General features: G+C 37.4%; 1 long non-coding RNA gene across 1 annotated transcript; it reads left to right on the forward strand.

Annotated features, from left to right (window-relative positions):
• Nucleotides 1-1,543: 1,543 nt before the first annotated feature.
• On the forward strand, nucleotides 1,544-11,382 carry LOC132513940 (uncharacterized). The gene is made up of 3 exons (XR_009538590.1): nucleotides 1,544-1,645; nucleotides 6,616-6,752; nucleotides 11,291-11,382. It is a non-coding gene; the product is annotated as an uncharacterized LOC132513940 (long non-coding RNA).
• The last annotated feature ends 9,388 nt before the right edge of the window (nucleotides 11,383-20,770 follow it).

Genomic DNA, 20,770 nt, shown 5'->3' on the forward strand with positions numbered 1-20,770 from the left:
AAGAATACTGAATCACTATGCTATACCTACCCTTGAAACTAACAAAATATTTTAAATCAACTATACTTCGATTTTTAAAAATGAAAAAAAACTCTTACAAGAAAATTAGATGTCAATCATCATGACCTTGAATTAGACAATGATTTCTTGGATATGACACCAAAAGTACAAGTGACAAAAGAAAAAAAAACAGATGAGTGGCACTTCATCAAAGTTGAAAACAGTTTGCTTCAAAAGATGTCATCAAGAAAACGAAAAGACAATGTACAGGATAGGGGAAAATATTTGCAAATCATGTATTTAAGGGTGTAGTATCCAGAATATAAAGAACACACAGCTTATTAACAAAAAAGCAAATAACCCAACTAAAAAACAGACAAAATACACGAATATACATTTGTCCGCAAAAGATCTAGGAATGGCCAATAAGTGTATAAAAATACTCACCATCACTAGCTATTAGGGAGATGCAAAGCAAAACCACCATGTTATACCACTTTACACCCACTAGGATGGCTATGATAAAAAAAATATGGAAAGTTACAAGTATTAGTAAGGATGTAGAGGAACTAGAATATACATTGCTGTTGGAATGTAAAATGGATTAGCTGCTGTGGAAAATATTTTGGCGGTTCCTCAAAATGTTGAACATAGAGTTACCATATGACCCAGTGATTTCACTCCTAGGTATATAGCCAAGACAAGTGAAAACATATGTCCGTACAAAACCTTGTACATGAATGTTCATGGCAGCATTACTCATAACAGCCAAAGAGTGGACCCAACCCAAATGTCTATCAACCAGTATATGGATACAACCAAATGTGGTATATCCGTACAATGGAATATTATTCAGCCAGAAAAAGGAATGAGTTTCTGAGACAAGCTACAATATGGATAAACCTAGAAAACATTATGCTAAATGACGGAAGCCAGACACAAAAGTCCACATATTACATTTCATTTACATGAAATGTCCAGAATACAAATCCACAGAGAGAGAAAGTAGATTAGTGGTAGCCAGGGCTTGGACAGGACAGGGAGGAATACATGCTAATGGTAAAAGGTTTCTTTTTGCATAGATGAAAATGCTCTGAAGTTAAATAGTGGTGATTTTTGTACAGCCTCGTGACTATACTAAAACGTGTTGAATTATACATTTTAAAAGGATGAACTTGACAGTATGTAAATTATATCTCAAAAAAATTTAGACAGCAACAAAAGGTATCCCATAGAGCTGAGGTATCCAATACAGAAGCCACTAGTGACATGTAACTAATTACCACTTGAAATATGGCTGGCCTGAATTGTGATATGCTGTAAGTGCAGAATACATACCAAATTTTAAATTAGGTAAACTATCTCATTAATAAATTTTAATATTTGATTAAATATTGAAATAATATTTGTATGTATGGCTGTAAATAAAATACACTGTTAAAAATAAGTTCTTTTTTTAAATGTGGGATGCTGGAAATTTTCAACTTACATCTGTGGCTTACATTTTTTTATTCACATTGTATTTTTATAGGAGAGTGCTTCATTAGAAGGATAGTACATGAAACCCACCGTGGTTTTCTTTGGTACCTGGATAGTTAACACTGGACCTTATGTTTCAAGTGGTTCCTGGAAGGAGGCCTGTGGGGTGAGTAGGGAATATTGATTGCTGTGGTGGTGGGTGGGTGCAAGCAAAGGAGAGACTGGAAACAATGCTGATTTCTAATGATAAAAAATGAAAAGAGCCTGGGAATGCAAGACTGTTATTCATTGGTTTATTGGTTAGAATCAAATTTGGGGAGTCAAGATTACTAGGACTAAAACATTTATGGCTGAATAATATGTAGCAATCAGTGAGGAAATCTTGAAGATTCATGTATGCATGCTGTGCTTGCACTACCTAACTATGATATACTATGCTTTGCTAAAAGAAACCAATTCCCTCCTCTCACTGAAATAAACAGGAAAATAAATGGAAACACAGGCTACCACATTGAATCCTTTCAGCCGTTTATACCTCCATGCAATTGACTTCTTTGAAAGTTTGCTAAGGAAATGTTTTTATTTCCACTATGGTCAGTGCCTCATAAATAGGAAGCCTAGGGGTGAAAAGGCTACCCAGAGGAGGGTCATGTGGCCTGACCCAGCACTAAGGTGCAGTGTTATTTAAAGAGGACAAAAGAGGCAGACGTTGGTCAGTGCACCCTCAAGCTTTCAGAACCCAGAGCACATCAATTGACAGACTGCATGATTTAATGGGCTATTGATGAAATAGAAGAAGAAAACAAAAATACATTGAAAATCTAAATTTAAAGAAAGAAGTTATTTGGATACTACATAACAGGTAGATGTCAGTGATGGCATCTCTAACTTTCAAGACTCACATGGGTTAACCTTGGTTGATTACAAAACCTGGGGGCTATTGTTTACATAAAAGAAGGAAACAAAAGTAAATTCCAAAGACTTAAGAAAATGGGAAATATGTTTAAAAAGGTGAAAAAAAAGAACAAGGAAAAGTGTCTCTTAGATGGATAATGAATAACTCAGGAAGGCTATTAGTTGTATGTGTGGTTCTAGGTTATACAACAAAAGATTTACAGTTCAAGTGGCTTCACAAAGCTACTGGTGGGTTGGGGTGGAAAAAAGGGGGTAAGGCAGAAAACTCACTTATCGTGAATAGAAAGCTGACATGCCAACAGCTTTTTGCAAAGGCAAGCTTTCAGTTTAGAGGCTCCATTGGTTTGAGTCATGGTTTGGGAAGCAGTGTTCTCAGATTAAAACATTTAAGGCTGCAAAATTTGAAGCCACTGGAAAAATGGATGCTTCATTTTCTCTAGTTAACAGTAAAGCTATTTTCTTTTTTTTACAAGATAGGAATTTTTTCCTTTTACCATTAAAGGAAGAAAATAAGGAAAAAAAAAAGGCAAGTGGCTGCCATAGGGCACCATCCCAGTCACTTATACCTCCTAAGGGAAGGTCACCTCTGCTTGACCCAGAGGGCTAACATAACTTTCTGTTGGAGAAATCTCTAAAGAGACATGCTAGGGGGGAAAAAAATCTTGTATTTAAAAAAGAAAACAAACAAACAAAAAAACATAAAAATGGGGGGATGGTGGGGAATTATGACATTCAAACTTTCTAGTCATTTATACCTGCATCTTAATGAATTTGTGTTTTCTGGAGACAAGTTTTTATTTTTTAAATGTTTTGGGGAAGGACTTGAAATAAAAGCCTGGTATTGAGAAGAGAAAGAATAAGATGGTCTCAATGCAGAGGAAGGTCAGCTTTGTCAGACCAAAGAGGACAGCCTGTGCTGCTGTTTTAAGATGACAGAAAATGGAGACATTCATGGGGACATTTCTAAAGAGGCAATAAGGAAAAAAATGAACTTACAATGAAAAAAGCAATGAACTCTCCCACACACAACACACACATATCCTACACACAGGAAAAAACCACCCCAAAGAGCTCTCATATACACCACTTTCAGTCTTGTATACCTACATACCTGTGAGAGACTTACAAATTTCTTAAGTGTGTGTGTGTGTGTGTGTGTGTGTGTGTGCGCGCGCGCGCGCGCATGCACGTGCCCGTGCGCATGTGTTTCTTTGGGGACAAGGCTGGGAGTAGGATCCAAGCTGACAGCAAGAGAAAGAGACAGGAAGAATGACAAAAGGCTGTTGGCTAGAGGGTCACTCTGGGGACACTCTGGGAATAGCAAATCATTGTTAATCAATTATAGAACTTTGAGACATTGGACAGGGAGTCTCCAAGCTTACGTGATGACCTACCAAGCTTTTACCTTGGCTGACTAAAGACTTAGTGGCTCTTTTCTAAATAGGAAAAAACAAACACAAATTTCCCAAAGTGAAGACAACTAAGAAGTATCCCTTTCATGGATAATTATTGAGAACCACCACATTTTTAAGGAGTCATCAGGGACCACTGATTTCTGAGGCGGTGGTGGAGTGCAAGAACGAACAAACTAGTGGTTACCAGTGGGGAGAGGCAAGATAGGGGTAGGGGATTAAGAGGTACAAACTACTATGCATAAAATAAATAAGCTACAAGGATATATTGTACAGCACAGGGAATATAGCCACTATTTTATAACTATAAATTGAGTATAACTTTTAAAAATTGTGAAGCACTGTGCTGTACTCTCTAACTTACATAATATTGTACATCAACTATATCTCAATTTAAAAAAATTTTTAAATAAAGAAAATAGGTAGACATTGACGAAGGAGAGCATTTTAGGACAAATGATTTCACCTCGACAAACCACATGACTGAGGTTCTGATGTTGAAACAGAAATTTTAAAAAGTATAACATTCGAAAAATGTAGTAACTATTAGTATCCCTTTATGGGCTAATACCTGAAGGTCATCATTCCTTTGTGAGGTGCCAGGACACTTAGAATAAGACTTTATGGCTTAAGTGGATAATGGAATGAGGATACTGAATTTTGTGGGGGTACAAAGAAGAGGTTTACCAAAATTCTGGCTTCCAGTCAATAAAATAACTAAAATGAAAAGAGCCTCCTGGAAAGGCAAACTCCTTGTTTACTGGCACCATTAGCTAGACCTGAAGTTAGAGTCCAAGAGGGAACATAATGCTCAGATTAAAACATTTGGGACTCCAGAGTGTATAATCATATGAGGAAATCTCTAGGTCTTCATGAGAAAATATCTCCAAAGCATACCGCACACTTGCTGTAGCCAACTACATGGTACTAGTCTCTGTTTTAAAGATAAGAAAATCCATTCCTTTGCCAAAAAGAGAAAGAATGAAGACAGGGAGTCTACCACATTGAGCCCCCCAGTTGTTCATAATTTAAATTTGCAAAGCCCAAGTGCCAAGTCTTCTCTAAGGGGAGCCCCTTGGCCTGACCCAGGGGGTACAGTGTGCTATTACTTAAAGATTAAAGAATAGGTAGATACTGGTGAGAAAGTCTTTTAAGTTTTTAGGTCCCACAGGGGTTCACCTTGGCTGATGAAACAAAGGAGATATTTTTTAAATAAAAGAAAATAAACATTTTCAAAACTAAAAAATAGCAACAAAAAGTATTGATTTCAGGGAACAAACAAGAAGGTCACCACTCCTTTGTGTAATGCCAGGATTTCTAAGAGAAAACTTTATGGCTTGAATGTCTTACATGATGAGGCCTGAGGAGTATTGATTCCTGTGCGTATATGGGAAGGAAGGGGGTTGATAAAATAAAAATTAGCCAAGAAGCCGGCAAACTTCAAGACACAGAAGGCCTCCCGGGAAGGCCAACTCCCCATTAGAGGGTCCATTGGCTAGACCCAAGGACAAGGTGAACAGAGAGCCCAGGGTCTTAACCTTTCTGATCTGTCCTGAATGTTTGCTTTAGCAAAGCTGAAGTGGTCATCTTTTATTAAAAGATAATAAGAGCTTCCTCTCACTAAAAAAGGAAAATGATAAAAATGATTGAGAAAAAACAACACACACATACGCACACACACAAACATTGCACACTAGGAAAAACTCGCTAAACTGGGGGCTTCCACATTGAAACCTACCAAAGGTGTTTTTATTTCCTGATGATGTGGTTTGTTTATTTGTTTGTTTTTCTCTTGTGGCAAGCCTACCAAAAGTTTGTTTTCAGTGATACAATGTTTTTATTGAGGGCTTCCTTTATTCCCAAAGGGAAACATTGGAAAGCATTCCCTTACCCCGCCTAAAGGAAGAAAACAAAATAAATGACAGTAAGAAAAGCTAGCGGGGGAAGCCAGTGGTTCAATAAACTCTATAATTTGTATATACTCTACACTTTTTATACTTTGATGTATATATTGAAAGCTCAATTTTTATAGAAATTACATAGAGTAAGAAAAAGAGCACCTGGAGACTTGATATGTGGGAATTTCACAAAGGGAAGATCAGGTCACATGCATCATGTATCAGTTGTCTTCTTAGGAATCATGAAGAAAAGCTGATGCAAGCTTCAGTTAAAGGTACAGTCCATCTGTGAGTCAAAAATTTGATTGTCATCTCTTATTCTGGGCTAAAATGGAAGCTCTGAAGAGGCAGCTGTGGCTTTGTGTAACAACCCACATTTTAATGATTTCTAGCCAAGCTCGGACCAGATGACCTTCAGGACAATTGGCCCATTAATCAGCAGGATGCCTCATGATTATTTGATGTCATTCAGCTCTTTATTTTCACACAAAACTCTATTATTAGCCTTGTTTCTATCAAAGAGCCACAGGCACAAAGCCAGCTATGGTCAACCTGAATATTTGCATTTATAGGAAGATGTTCTGCAAAGGATGGAAGTCAGTGAGAACTAAAGCTGGCTGTGGTATGAGGGATAAAATTGGAAGTGCATGTCATTGGTAGACTGATAGCTTCAGCAGCTAGTTTTCCTGCCACTGCCCTGGCTTGTAAGTGGTCTTCCCTATAGGCAGTGCTCTCAGAGATTGCTTTGAAGGGCTCAGGAAGTAGCCTTGGAAGCTAAGTACTCAGATGTGGGTAACGAGGTTCATTCTGAAAGCAGAGTCTTATGTCAGTTCAGAGGACTTGAGTTTCAGAAAAGTTGATTACAGATCTAGCAAGAATTCTCATTTTATACTTTTCATTCTTCCTCACAGGAAAAACTTAAAAGACCTCCACAAGCCTTGACCACAGCCAACTCTGGATTTTAAGGTCACAGAGCACTCTTGGCAAAAGATGAGATGAAGGAGGTTCAAAGGGTTGAGAGTCCTTTATGCTCCATTCTATTTCAGTGGTAAGAAATATCAGAGACCCTTACAAAAGGACTTGAGTTGTTGAAGCACCATCTCATTGGTCAGAACAGAGGAGCAGTGGGAGGTTTTAGAGAAATGGCCTTATGAATGTACAGGCAAGACACTCTGATAATCTACCAACCTCCTTCTCTGAGGGGGGCTAACCAGACCCCTGGACAACTATATAGAACTTGCTCTTTAGTTCACTAATTTATGGAAAAAAATAAAAAAATGTCTTAGTAGCACACACCTAACTTCTAGAAGGAACTCAAGTCACCCATTCTCACTCCACAGGAGGATGCCTGAAGGGAGATAGTGCAATATGGGTGGCTAAAAGTAAGGGCTATGATGTAAATGGTAGGCAAAAGAGAACAAGGATGACCATAAAAATATCAGACAAAATAGACTTTAAGTCAAAAGCTGTTCCAAGAGACAAAGAAGGACATTGTATAATGATAAATGGGTCAATTCAGCAAGAAAATATAGTAATTATAAATATTTATGCACCAACTTCAGAGCTTCAAAATAAATTTTGACAGAATTGAAGATAGAAATAGATAATAGTACAATATTAGTAGATTTGAATACCCACTTTCAATAATGTATAGAAAAATCAGAAGATGAATAAGGAAACAGAGGACTTGAACAACACCATAGACCAGTTAGATCTAATAAACATATGCAGAACATTTCATCCAACAATAGCAGAATATACATTCCCCTCAGGTACACGTGGAACATACTCCAGGATAGACATAAGTTAGGCCACAAAACAAGTCTTAATCAAAAAGATTGAAATCGTACAATGTATCTTTTCTGATCACAATGGAATGAAAGTAGAAATCAAGAGCAGAAGGAAAACTGGAAAATCCACAAATATGTGGAAATTAAACAATACATTCTTAAACAACCAATAAGTCAAAAAAGAAGTCACAGGAGAAATTAGAAAATACCTTGAGACAAATGAAATGAAAACACAACATACCAAAATTTATATGATGCAACAAAAGCAATGATTAGAGGGAAGTTTATAGCTGTAAATGTGTACATAAAAAAGATCTCAAATCAACAATCTAACTTTGCATATCAAGAAATTGGGATAGATTGGGAGTTTGGTATTGACATATACACACTGCTATATTTAAAATAGATAACCAACAATGAACTACTGTAAAAAAATAAATAAATGAAAACATGTTGACCCTAAAGGAATATAAAAAATAAATAAATTGAGAAAAAACAAACAAGCAAAAAAAAGAAATTATAAGAAGGAAAACAAAATAAATCCAAAGCTAGGAGAAGGAAGAAAATAATAAAGATTAGCACAGAGACAAATAAAATAGAGAACAGAAAAATAATAGAACAAGTCAATTAAATGAAGAGTTTGCTTTTTCAAAAGATCAACAAAATTGACTAAACTTTAGCTAGCTTGACTTAGAAACAAAGAAGACTTAACTAACTAAAATCAGAAATAATGGAGGAGAGATTACAAGTGATAGCAGAGAAAAAAAGCTTATAAAATAATACTCTGAACAACTATGTACCAAAAAATTGGATAACCTAGAAAAAAAGATAAATTCCTAGAAACACACAGCCTACCAAGACTGAATAATGAAAAAATAACAAATCTGAACTTACTGATAACAAGTTAGAAATTACAATCAGTAATTAAAAACTTCCTAACCAACAAAAGCCCAAGACCAGATGGCTTCACTGCAAATTTCTACCAAATATTTAAAGAAGAATTAATACCAATTTCCTGAAACTCTTCTGAAAAACAGAAATAGAAGGAACACTTCTAAGGTCATTCTATGAGGTCAGTATTACCTTGATATCAAAGCCAAACAAAGACATTACAAGAAAAAAAAATAGACCAACATCTCTGATGAATATTGATGCAAGAATTCTCAACAAAATAGTAGCAAACCAAATTCCACAGCACATTAAAAGGATTATACATCATGATCAAGTGGAATTTATTCCTTGAATGCAAAGATGGTTCAACATACACAAATCAATAAATGTAATACAACACATTAGCATTATGAGTGACAACACATACATGATTATCTCAATGCAGAAAAAGCATTTGACAAGAACCAATATCCTCTTATGATAAAAGCACTCAATAAACCAGGAATAGAAGTAAACTACCTCAACATAATAAAGACTATATATGAAAAGCTCACAGCTAACATCATACTTAATGGTGAAAACTGAAAGCTTTTCCTCTAAGATCAGCAATAAGGCATGGATGCCCACTCTCACCACTTCTATCCGACATAGTACTGGAAGTTCTAGTCAGAGCAGTTAAGCAATAAGAATAAGTAAAAGGCATCCAAATCAGAAGGGTGAAGTAAAATAATCCCTGTTTGTAGATGACATGATTTTAAATGTAGAAAACCCTAAAGATTCCACACAAAAAACTGTTAGAAATAATAAACTATTTCAGCAAAGTTGTTGGATACAAAATCAACATGCAAAAATATGTTGCATTTTTATACACTAACAAACAATCCATAAATGCAACTAAGAAAACAATTCCATTTACAATAGCATCAAAAATAATAAAATACTAGGGCTTCCCTGGTGGCGCAGTGGTTGAGAGTCTGCCTGCCGATGCAGGGGACGTGGGTTCGTGCCCCGGTCTGGGAAGATCCCACATGCTGTGGAGCAGCTGAGCCCGTGAGCCATGACCACTGAGCCTGCACATCGGGAGCCTGTGCTCTGCAACGGGAGAGGCCACAACAGTGAGAGGCCCGCATACCACAAAAAAAATAAAAATAAAATAAAATACTTAAGAATAAACCTAACCATGGAGTTGAAAGACTTACACAGTGAAAACAACAAAACAGTGGTGAAAAAAATTTTTAAAGGCAAAAATAAATGGAAAGACAGCCATGTTCATGGATTGTAAGACTTAATATTGTTAAGATGTCCACATTACCCACAGCAATCTACAGATTCAATGCAATTTTTATCAAAATCCCCACAGCAATTTTGCAGAAAAGGAGTCAAAGAAGTTCATTATATAATGTAGTTATTAACCTTTTAGCAGCTGTATGATGTGCAAATATTTTTCCCCTTCCATAGGTAGCATTTTCACCCTGTTGTTTGTGTCCTTTGATGTACAAAAGTTGCTAAGTTTGATGTAGTCCCATTTGTCTAAAAATAGACAAATTTTTTTTTCTATTTTTTTCTATTTTTCTGCAAAAATGCAGAAAAAATTATCCTAAAATTCATACGGAATTTCAAGGGATCCCAAATAGCAAAACAATTTTGGAAAAGTACAAAGTTGGAGGCCTCACACTTCCTGATTTTAAAACATAATACAAAGCCACAGCAATCAAAACAGTGTGTTACTGACATAAAGACAGGCATATAGACAGATGGAATAGAATATAGAGCCTAGAAATAAAACCTCATGTGTATGGTGAAATGATCTTTGACAAGGGTCCCAACACCACTCAATGGGGACAGGATAGTCTCTTCAACAACTGTATTTGGAAAACTGAGTATCCACATGAAAAAGAATGAAGTTATATACTTATCTTACACTGTATACAAAAATTAATTAAAAACGGATTAAAGACCTAAGCATAAGACCCCAAACTATAAAACTGCTAGAATAAAACATAGGGGAAATCTTCATGACATTGGATTTGGTGATGATTTATTATATATGACACTAAGAGCAAAACAGTCAAATGGGACTACATCAAACTTAACAACTTTTGTACATTGAAGGACACAATCAAAACAGAGTGAAAAATCAAACTTTAGAGTGGGAGAAAATATTTGCAAATCATATGTCTGCTAAGGGGTTAATATCAATAATATATAATTAACTCCTAAAACTCAAAAATATCAAATAACCCAATTTAAAAAATGAGCAAAGTACCTGAATAGACACTCTTTCAATGATGACATACAGGTGGCCAACAAGCATGTAAAAAGTTGCTAAACATTTCTAATTATAAGAGAAATGCAAATCAAAACCATAATGAGATATTACTTCACACTCATTAGCACGGCTACTATTAAAAAAAACAAACAGAAAGTAACAAGTGTTGGTAAGGATGTGAAGAAATCCGGACCATTGTGCACCATTGGTGGGACTGTAAAATGTTACAACCACTATAAAAAACATTATGGAGCTTCCTCAAAAAATTGAAAATAGAATTACTATATGATTTAGCAATCTTCTAGGAATATATCCAAAAGAATTGAAAGCAGGATCTTGAAGAGATATTTTCATACCTGAGTTCATAGCACTATTCACAATAGCCAGGAGGTGCAAGCAGCCCAAATGTCCTTCAACAGATAAATGGATAAACAAAATGTGGTATATACATTGCTATAGACTGAATGTTTGTGTCCCCACCCACCAAATTCTTATGCTAAATCCTAATTCCCAATGTGATGGTATTTGGAGGTGGAGGCTTTGGGGGGTGATTAGGTCATGGGTGGAACTCTTACAAATGGGATTAGTGCCTTTATATAAGAGACCCTAAAGAGCTTCATTGCCCTTTCTTTCAAGTGAAGACACAGCAAGAAGATGGCCATCTATGAACCAGGAAGTGGGCCCTCACCAGAGACTAAATCTGCTAGCACCTTGATCTTGGACTTCCTAGCCTCCAGAACTGTGAGAAATAAATATCTGTTGTTTAAGCCACCCAGTTTATGGTACTGTATTTTGTTATAGCAGCTTTAACAGACTAAGACATACATATAGTGGAATATTATTCAGCCTTAAAAAGGAAGGAAATCTTGTCACATGATACAACATGAATGAACCTTGAAAGCAGCATGCTCAGTGAAATAAGCCAGTAACAAAAACAGACATATTGTAGAAATACACTTACATAAGCTATCTAAACTAATCAAATTTATAGAAATAGAAAGTAGAGTGATGATTAATAGGGGCTTTGGGGAGGAGAAAGGGAAGTTTTTGTTTAACTGGTATAGAGCTTCAGTTTTGCAAAATGAAAAAGTTCTGGAGATCTTTTGCACAGCAATGTGAAAATACTTAACACTGTTAAACTGTACACTGGAAAATGGTTAAGATGGAAATTGTTACTTATGTGTTTTTACCATAACTCTTTTAAAAAACCTTTAAAAAGTCAAGGGCTCTGAGATCTGACTGACTGAAAGTGGATATTGGCTTCAGTATTTTCATGAGCTGAGAGATCTAGGACAAGTTTGTCCTAGCTATGTTTCAGTACTTCCAATTATAAAAAAGAGGATAACACAGTATCTCCTACACAAGGTTGCTGTCAGGATCTAATGAGATAAACTATGTAAAAGCACTTACCACAGTGCTTACTAGATAGTAAGTGCTTAGTATTTTTAGCAATGATTGCTATCTAAGGATACCTTTAAGCTACAGTTCTAGAGTAAAGTTGTTTATGTGATGAGGGAAACCATGCCTGAACTCTGATGACCAACATACACTTCTCTTTTCTCACAGACCTTAAAGGGTCAGAGAAGCAGCACCATGAATGTGTACAGACAGGTCGTTTCTAATAACTCTGCCTATCTCCTTTAAAGCAGCCAGCTACACCTCTGGTTGACCAAAATGTTGTCTATTTAGCCCACTAAATTTACCAGAGAAAGAGTAAAAGGTGTTAGGAGCATACCCCTAACTTCTAGAAGGATCTCAATGCCCCCTCTTCTAACACCACAAAGAAGAGCACTCCTGGGGGTCAGAGGAGGCAGGGTAGTATGATGTGGAGCTTAAGAGCAAGTTTAGATTGACAGAACTTTGGTACTCTTTCTTATCTATGAAATCTTAGGCAAGGATTTCACCCAGCTATGCCTCAGTTTCCTCAGTTGTCAAATTGGGGATACAAACGTGTAAAATCCTCACTGAATTGTTGTGTGGATCAAATGAGATAACCTATATGAATTTATCTAACATAATGCCTGGCACAGAGTAAGCATTTAATAAAATGTAGCTGTTAATGTTAGCAAGGGGATCCTTGAGCCACAGTTCCGGACAGTAGAGCTTTTGATGTTATGCAGTTGGAACCATTAAACTTCCATGTCCTTGGAACAAGCATACTGTATCCTCTCTCCATTACTTTCAATTGGGGAAAGCATTCTCTTTCCCCGAGTTACAGGGTTCTCTGATCTTTGATTTTAGAGACCTTGGGTCTAGCACAGAGGGGCCAAAGAAGCTGCTCAGCCTACATTTATCATTATAAGCTTTAGATCTGCATGAAACCTTAGGACGATGGTATCCTCAGGTAATTTACATCTCTGCCCCTTCTATCACTTTCCCTCACTATTGTCCTATAACAGCCTGCTTTTTTGTGATTACAGCTTTTTGGTATATAATTCACATACCATTCAATTCACTCATTTAAAATGATTTTCAGTATAAACACAGAACTGTGACACTGACACCTTCACCATTATCTAGTTTTGGAATATTTCCTCATTCCTAAAAGAAACAATGCATATTGAGTAATCACTCCTCCATCCCCTCCCCCCAGCCCCTAGCAAACAATAATCTTCTTTCTGTCTCTATAAATTTGCCTATTCTGGACATTTCATATAAATGAAATCATATTATATATGATCTTTTGTGTCTGGCTTATTTCATTTAGCATAATGACATCCATGTGTCAGAATTTCATTCCTTTTATAGGTGTTTAATATTCCATTGATGGCTATACCACAATTTGCTTATCTATTCATCAATTGATGGATAGCTGGGTTATTTAAACCTCTTGGCAACTATGAAAAGTGCTGCTGTGAATATTCATGCACAATTTTTTAATACTTGTTTTTATTTTTTGGGGGGAGTCATATAGGTAGGAGTAGAATTGCTGGATTATATGATGACTATGTGTTTAACTTTTTTGAGGAATTGCTAAGCTCTTTTCCATGGCAGCGGCGTGATTTTACATTCACACCAGCTTATTGACGATTTACATATCTTCTTTGGAGAAATGTTTATTCAAGTCCTTTGCCCATTTTAAAATTAGGTTGTTTGTCTTTTTGTTGTTGAGTTGTAAGTGTTCTTTATATATTCTGGATACTAGGCCCTTACCAGATATATGATTTGTAAACATTTCCCTCCATTCGGTGGGTTGTCTTCTCACTTTCTTTTTCTTTCTTTCTTTCTTTCTTTTTTTTTTTTGGCAGCACTGCATGGCTTGTGGAATCTTAGTTCCCTGACCAGATATCGAACCCAGGCCCCCTGCAGTGGAAGCACAGAGTCCTAACCACTGGACAGCCAGGGAATTCCCTCTTCTCACTAACTTGATTGTATCCTTTGATGCACAAAAGTTTTTAATTCTGATGAAGTCCAGTTTACTTTTTCCTTTGTTGCTTGTGTTTTTGGTATCATATCTAAGACACAGTGCATAACCCAAGGTCAAGAAGGTTTATGTTTAAGTATTCTTCTATGAATTTTATGCTCTTTGCTCTTATATTTAGATATTTAATCCATTTTGGGTTCATTTTTGTTTATGGCATGACGTGAAGTAGGGGTTCAACTTCTGTCTTTTGCATATGGACATCCAGTTGTCCTTAACTTACTTTCAATTCCTTAAATACTCCAAGCATTTTTATGACTTAAAGCCTCTTAATTTTCTGTGTCCTCTGCCTCTACTTTCCCTCTGGGGAAGATTTTTACCTTGGCTCTTTGCATGCCTGGCTCCTTCTGATCTTTCATGTATTGACAAATACCAGCTCGGAGCCTCTCCCAACTACTTCATCTAAACTAAAGTTGCCCTTATTCCCACCCCAACACCCTTTCTTATGATCAAATTTTATTTTTGCTTTAGACCTTATCATTCTTCTTCATTAATTGTTCACTTTTTAAAAAATATCTTCCTCACTAGAATGTGAGCTTGGTGAGAGCAAGGGCCTTCTCTGTCTGATACAATTTATCACTGTATTTCCAGTGCCTTATACATAACAAATGGTCAACAATTCATTGTAGAATGAACAGAATGGTTCCATCAGTAGTATAATACTGACAACAATGTCCTCCAAGTTATTTTGGAACTTAATAAGTGATCTGTTTCCACTGTGGATGAGGCTGGTTTTTAATTTTCTAAAATATTTCCCTAGATAGGAAAATTAAGTTCTGGGAAGGATATAAGTGACTCCCCACGATCAAACAGAGAGTCTTTTATTTGTGGAGTGATTCCCACAGCATTAATTTAGCTTGTGGTATCCCACAAGAGTAAAGGAAAAAGGCACAGGAGACTGTTCAAGGTCAAATCCAAAGTGCTTCAACCTGCTTTCAGCCTCCCTGCCATTCCTCGAAATTTCTCTAAACTCAAAAAAGAAAACCAGGTGGTACCAGAGTTGATGGCTCTTTGCCAAGCACAGCAAGCATCAGCTACTGAGTGGCCCCTTAAAACTCATTAAAAATGGAAGAGACTTGTTAAACAAGCTGGAAATACTGTCGCATTTGAGTGAGATTGGCTTCTCACAGCTCATCCCTGGTTACCTCCAGACAATGGTTGGTCGATAAAGCACTTAACACTGAAGGATTTTTAACCACTGTCTGCCTCAACCTCCATATCCCCACATCCTTCCTGAGCCAGTTCTTCCTGAGTCAGCTCTTGTTCTTGAGAGGTTGTGGTGTGTGGGAAACAGGATGGTGAGGGAAGGACTGAGCAATTTGTGTCTCCTTCATAGGTCCTTGTCTCTTTACCCATCCTTTAAATGTGGGGATAACCTTTATCAGGGTTATTCATGTCCTTGGCCATAATGTTTGACAAACATCTTGGTCTTGTAATCCACTCTTAGGGCTTGTGTCTTCCACACTTGAACTCTCAGTCCAGAACTTCCCTCTGAGCACCAGACTCATATAACTATTTACTATGTACTAGGGTGTTCCAGAGATGCTTCTAACCTAATAGCCAAGCTGAACTCAATTATTCCCTGCTCTTCACTGTCCATCACCAAAGAGAAGGGGTGTAGGGAGGTCACACTGCAATTTGCCTTTATTCTTATTTTAATAAAGGCTATCTGCATGTACCTGGTTTCCCAAAGTAGAAATGTAGGGTTCATGCCATATTTCTTCCTTTCCCTCATACCCGTTTTGGCCCCTCCCCTCTTTTCCCATGCAACCTGTCTTCTGTCTCCAAGTGTTTTCCTGAATATGTCATCTTAGAGTTCTGTGGCTTTGGGAAAATCGTTTAACATTTCTAAGCCCCAGTTTTCTGCCCTGAAAATGGAGATAATGTCTACTTCATAAGGCTGTTGTGAGGATCAACTTTACTATTCAAATTTAAGGGTCAGTTACTAAGTAAAAGGCAAGTCCTGCTTGCAAAGATTAGGCAATGTTTGCTCCAAATGCCCAGCAAATATCCATGACGACAGCCTTGTGGGCTGTTCTAGATAGAAGTCATTTTAGAATCACAGATGTGCCTATGATGTCCCCAGAAAGCAGAATTACATCCCAGGAAGAGAATGAACAAAGTTTTTTTGGCTGCCAATTGTATTTTACCCACAGCTAACAAGAAAACATGGTATATAGTGCAGGTCACTAGGCAAATGCTCAGATATGCCCTGGGGTGATTTTGCCCCAGTACCCAAATGCTTACCCAGAGAACAAAGTCAAGGTTCATAGAGAAGGGCCTTTCTTATTGTGTGGTCCTTCCTTCCTGCAGCTGTTGCTTCATGGGATATTGTGGGCAAGTAGTCTGGCCCGTAGCACTGTCTCCACTGGCCAGCCACTAGCCCTGTCAGATTACCCCTGTGGAAAAGGCTGTTGTGTATTTCCTGAGCTCTACATCTCATTTCCTGAGCATTTTTTGGTTATCCTGTAACCCTCAGTTTTCCTTCAGCCTCTAAGCCAGCACTGAACTGGCAGGAGGTACACTTATCCTTTCAGCTCTTTTAATGTCCTTCTGTAGTGTGATTGCTCAGGTGTTTTGGGGCAGCCTGGCTGGCTACACCATTCAGCAAAGCCAGGAAAGGGTAGTAATGCTGTGATAACCAATTAAATGCCCAGAAACAAATCTTTGTGAGTGAGGTCCCCAAACTGACAAAACTCTGTGACTTGCTTCAGGAATCAGAGGCAAGGATAGCAAGGATTTCTTGGTTCTGGAATGCTGCTTCTTGTTTCACTGAAACTCATAACCCAGTTAGAGTATCCTTTGGGAAATGAATCAGGGTGGTTTAGAAAATCAGTTATGCTACCAGAGGCCACTCTCCCACATGGTTTGGCCAACTGTGAAGATAGGGGTCTTAGTGCTAGGAAGGCTTCAAAAGACACTGATGGCTTTGTGGTAAGAGAGGTGAGGTGGAGAAGGACAGAGGAAATACTGTTGAGAGACTTGGGAGGAGACCGTTTGTTCTTTCAGCTGTGTGGACCATCATTTAGAACATTGCCCTAGGAATAGAATTCTAGTCAAACTTTGATTAATTGGAGCATGAGAAAGTGGACCTTCTGTTCCTAGGCAAATCAATCTCATAATTAGTCAGCAGTGGGGTACCTTGAATGCAGGGGCCAAAAGGGAAATGAAAAGTGAAGTTTGGCTGTTGTAAATGCAAGATGATCTCCGAGAGAAGATGAAAGCTTTTGAGGAAGACCTGGGGCCTGGAAATGCTGATATTACAAATTTTTATACTTTAAAAGAAGACAGTTTCCAAATATAAATCAGATAATCCTTTAAACCACACAGTGTCTTCCCATTGCTCTGAGCTGAGCAGATCAGAAAGGTAGGTCAAGGGTCAAAGACTGGTGAGGATAATGACTTAGACTAGGTCAAGGCAGATTAAGTGATAAAGTAGTAAATCTCAGGCCTAAGTAATAAACCTCAGTTTACTACTAACAAATCTGTGAACAATAGTACATCAGAAACCCTGAGATAAAAATAGGAGATGATGGTCACTGTTTCCTTGTAGCTGCTCCTGTTTTCATAGAAGTACGTATGAAGTTGTGTGGTCTTAGCCATGGTACTTAAAAAGAAATCCTATAAATCCCTGCATGATCTGCCCTCTGCTTACCTCTCCAGCCTTACCTGGTACCACTCTTTCTTGGTTCACCATGTTCCAGCCCCATTGACCTTTCTGTTCCTTAACATGCCAAGATCCTCCCCTCCTCAGAGCCTTTGAATTTACAGTTTTCACCCAACTTCTTCCAGCTCTTCTCTTGCTTCTCATCCTTCAACTTTTAAGCTCCAAGCCTCACCAGAGAAGCTTTCCCTAATTCCTCTATTTAAGGTAGGTCTCCCTCAACCTCATTACTCTATCAATATCACTATTTTTTAATTACTCAATATTCATCACTGTCCATTATTATCATGTTTGTTTGTTCGTTTAATCTTTTGCATCTCTTTGAGTAGAATGTAAAAATCATAAAGGATCCTGTCTATCTTCTTAACTCTTGTGTTTCCAGCACCTAACACAGAGCCTGGCACATGTTAGAAATTAATAAGTAATTGTTGGCAGGTTGCCCTTCTCCAAGAGGGAAACAATCAGCATGGGTGATGGATCCTCCTCACCTAATATATAGGACTTTTGAAAATAAAAGTAAGACTCAAAAGAATTTCATTTAATATGTTGACAAATTTTCTCCTTTTTTTTTTTTTTTTTTTTTTTTTTTTTTTTTTGCGGTACGCGGGTCTCTCACTGTTGCGGCCTCTCCCGCTGCGGAGCACAGGCTCCGGACGCGCAGGCTCAGCGGCCATGGCTCACGGGCCCAGCCGCTCCGCGGCATGTGGGATCTTCCCGGACCGGGGCACGAACCCGTGTCCCCTGCATCGGCAGGCGGACTCTCAACCACTGCGCCACCAGGGAAGCCCCATATTTTTTTTTTTGAAAGTTAATTTCAATATAAATATGCTTACAGAAAGATGCTCATAGTGGTTAATATAGTATAATTTAGTTTAATTTACACTGCACAATTTGGACTAAAAATATGTTACATTTTAAAGTTTTTCTTTAAAAAGGGATTGCGATCTGGTTTTTTTAATCTATTATAAATATAATAAAGATACTATCTCAAAAGTTGTTAAAGCAGGCAACAAGATCTATGAACAATTTATCTTTGCTTTGCTTCTTATTAATACACACATTGCACTCTAAAGGCTTTAAGTTGGGGCAGCAAAATATTTTTGAAATGTTTCAGTGCCAGCTAACATAGTGTATAGAGAGTGGGGAGAAGTCTGTGTGCAACACATAAACAACTATAATAGCTATAGTATTTTGGTTAGTATTGTTTATAGCTTATAAATCTACACAAACCAAGACTGAAGTAATTCCTTGAATCTGAGTTCCAGTAGTGTGCTGGAATTGGATTGTACAAGCTCACGAGAGTAGACTGTGTGTATGTCTTCCCAACTCCACTTTCATTGACTTCAACCTGGTAGCTTGAAATTGGCCATGGTAGGAGTATTTACAACACAGCGATCAGCAAATGCCACCAATCAGGGCTCTCTTGCTCCCCTGCCATGTGAAGCCAGTTATTAAATATTTACCTGCACACCACATCACACTAATAAGGTCATCCTCTGAGCTGAATAAGGACATTTACCAAAAGAGTTGTCAGTTCTAAGTTTTATACAAAAAAGAAATACATAAGTTTCATCTCTAGGTGTTCAGTCTAGAACTGAAACTATAGTATAAGCAAGGTGTACATTCCATATTCAACCTGCATGGGTGACAGGTCATGGAGTCTATGTGGTTTTAAATTTGTAAGCACATAATGCAAATTCTCCAAAGTTCAAGGGCAATGGGACTCTGGAAATAAATGGTCCCTTCCTGTAAGACTAGAACAAAACATAGAGCCATATTAATAAGAAAGTTTAAAAAAAAAAACAAAAACAAGTAGCCCCCAAAGAAGAAGCAGCTCTGACAAAAGAGGAATAAATAAGTTAAGTTATACGCTAATAAGTATGAGGTTTGTTTTTGGGGTGATGAGAATGTTCTGGAATTAGCGGTGATGGAGTGTACAACTTTGTGAATATACTAAGAAAACCATATTCTATACTTTAAAAGGGTGAACCTCATGGTATGTGACTTATATCTCAATAAAATGGTCAGTTAAAAAAACTTAAGGCATATTGGAGAAACACATAAACACAGGTTCAAAGGATAGTCAATTAACAGAGAAATACATTTTCACAAGCTTACCGAATATTTGGTTTATACTGATCTCTAGTGCATTGTTAACTTCACAGATTCTAAAGGACTGGCAAGGGTTGACTGGCACCTTAACAAAGCTGAAAGCAAACAGCACTTTTCTTTATCTCACTTTCCCTTCCTCCTTTTTCAATGCCTTTCTCATAACAATTAACTTAATGTCTCTACTATAATCTAACGGTGTGGGTCTAAACCAGTGGTCAGCATTTTTTTTTGTGTGTGTAAATAGCTAAAGAGTAAATATTTTAGGCTTTGTGGAGCATAAGATCTTTGTCACAACTCTTCAACTTTGCAGTTGTAGCATGAAAACAGCCATAGATGATACATAAATGAATAAGTTGTGGCTCTATGCCAATAAAACTATAAAAACAGGCAGCCTATTGGATTTGGTGCATAGCACAGGCTCTGGCTTGCTGACCCCTTGTCTAGACTGCAAAATGTCGTGGGAGTGTTGATTTTGCTTGGGAAATTCTACTGTATAGAGCAGTGTTTTGCGAACTAGGAGTGGGGGGGTGGGGATATGTACCAGAATCACCTATCACCATATCTTGTCTTTGCAGGATCTCTTATTCCATACTGATCAAAGGCAGAATGTAGGTATTCCCTGGGTCCTTGACCAATGCCTATTTTAGCATTATTAAAATATTATATATCATCCTATCCCTTAAATAAATAACAAGAAGTGTTCCCTTCTCAATCCTTCCCATATGATCTTCTGGAAGCAGGGCTGAAAAGCATTTTTAGATGAAAATATATCAAGAGCCACAAGATACCAGCAATTTTTTTTCTGAGACCACTGTCAACTGTTAAATTAACAGAAAGCAAAACTTTATCCAATAAATTTGATCATTATTTAGCATACAGTTAAGTTTCCATAGTATTTACTTAAGGAAACTGGAGGCAC

The sequence above is a fragment of the Lagenorhynchus albirostris genome, chromosome X (genome assembly GCF_949774975.1).
Source record: "Lagenorhynchus albirostris chromosome X, mLagAlb1.1, whole genome shotgun sequence".
Taxonomy (NCBI): Eukaryota; Metazoa; Chordata; class Mammalia; order Artiodactyla; family Delphinidae; genus Lagenorhynchus; species Lagenorhynchus albirostris.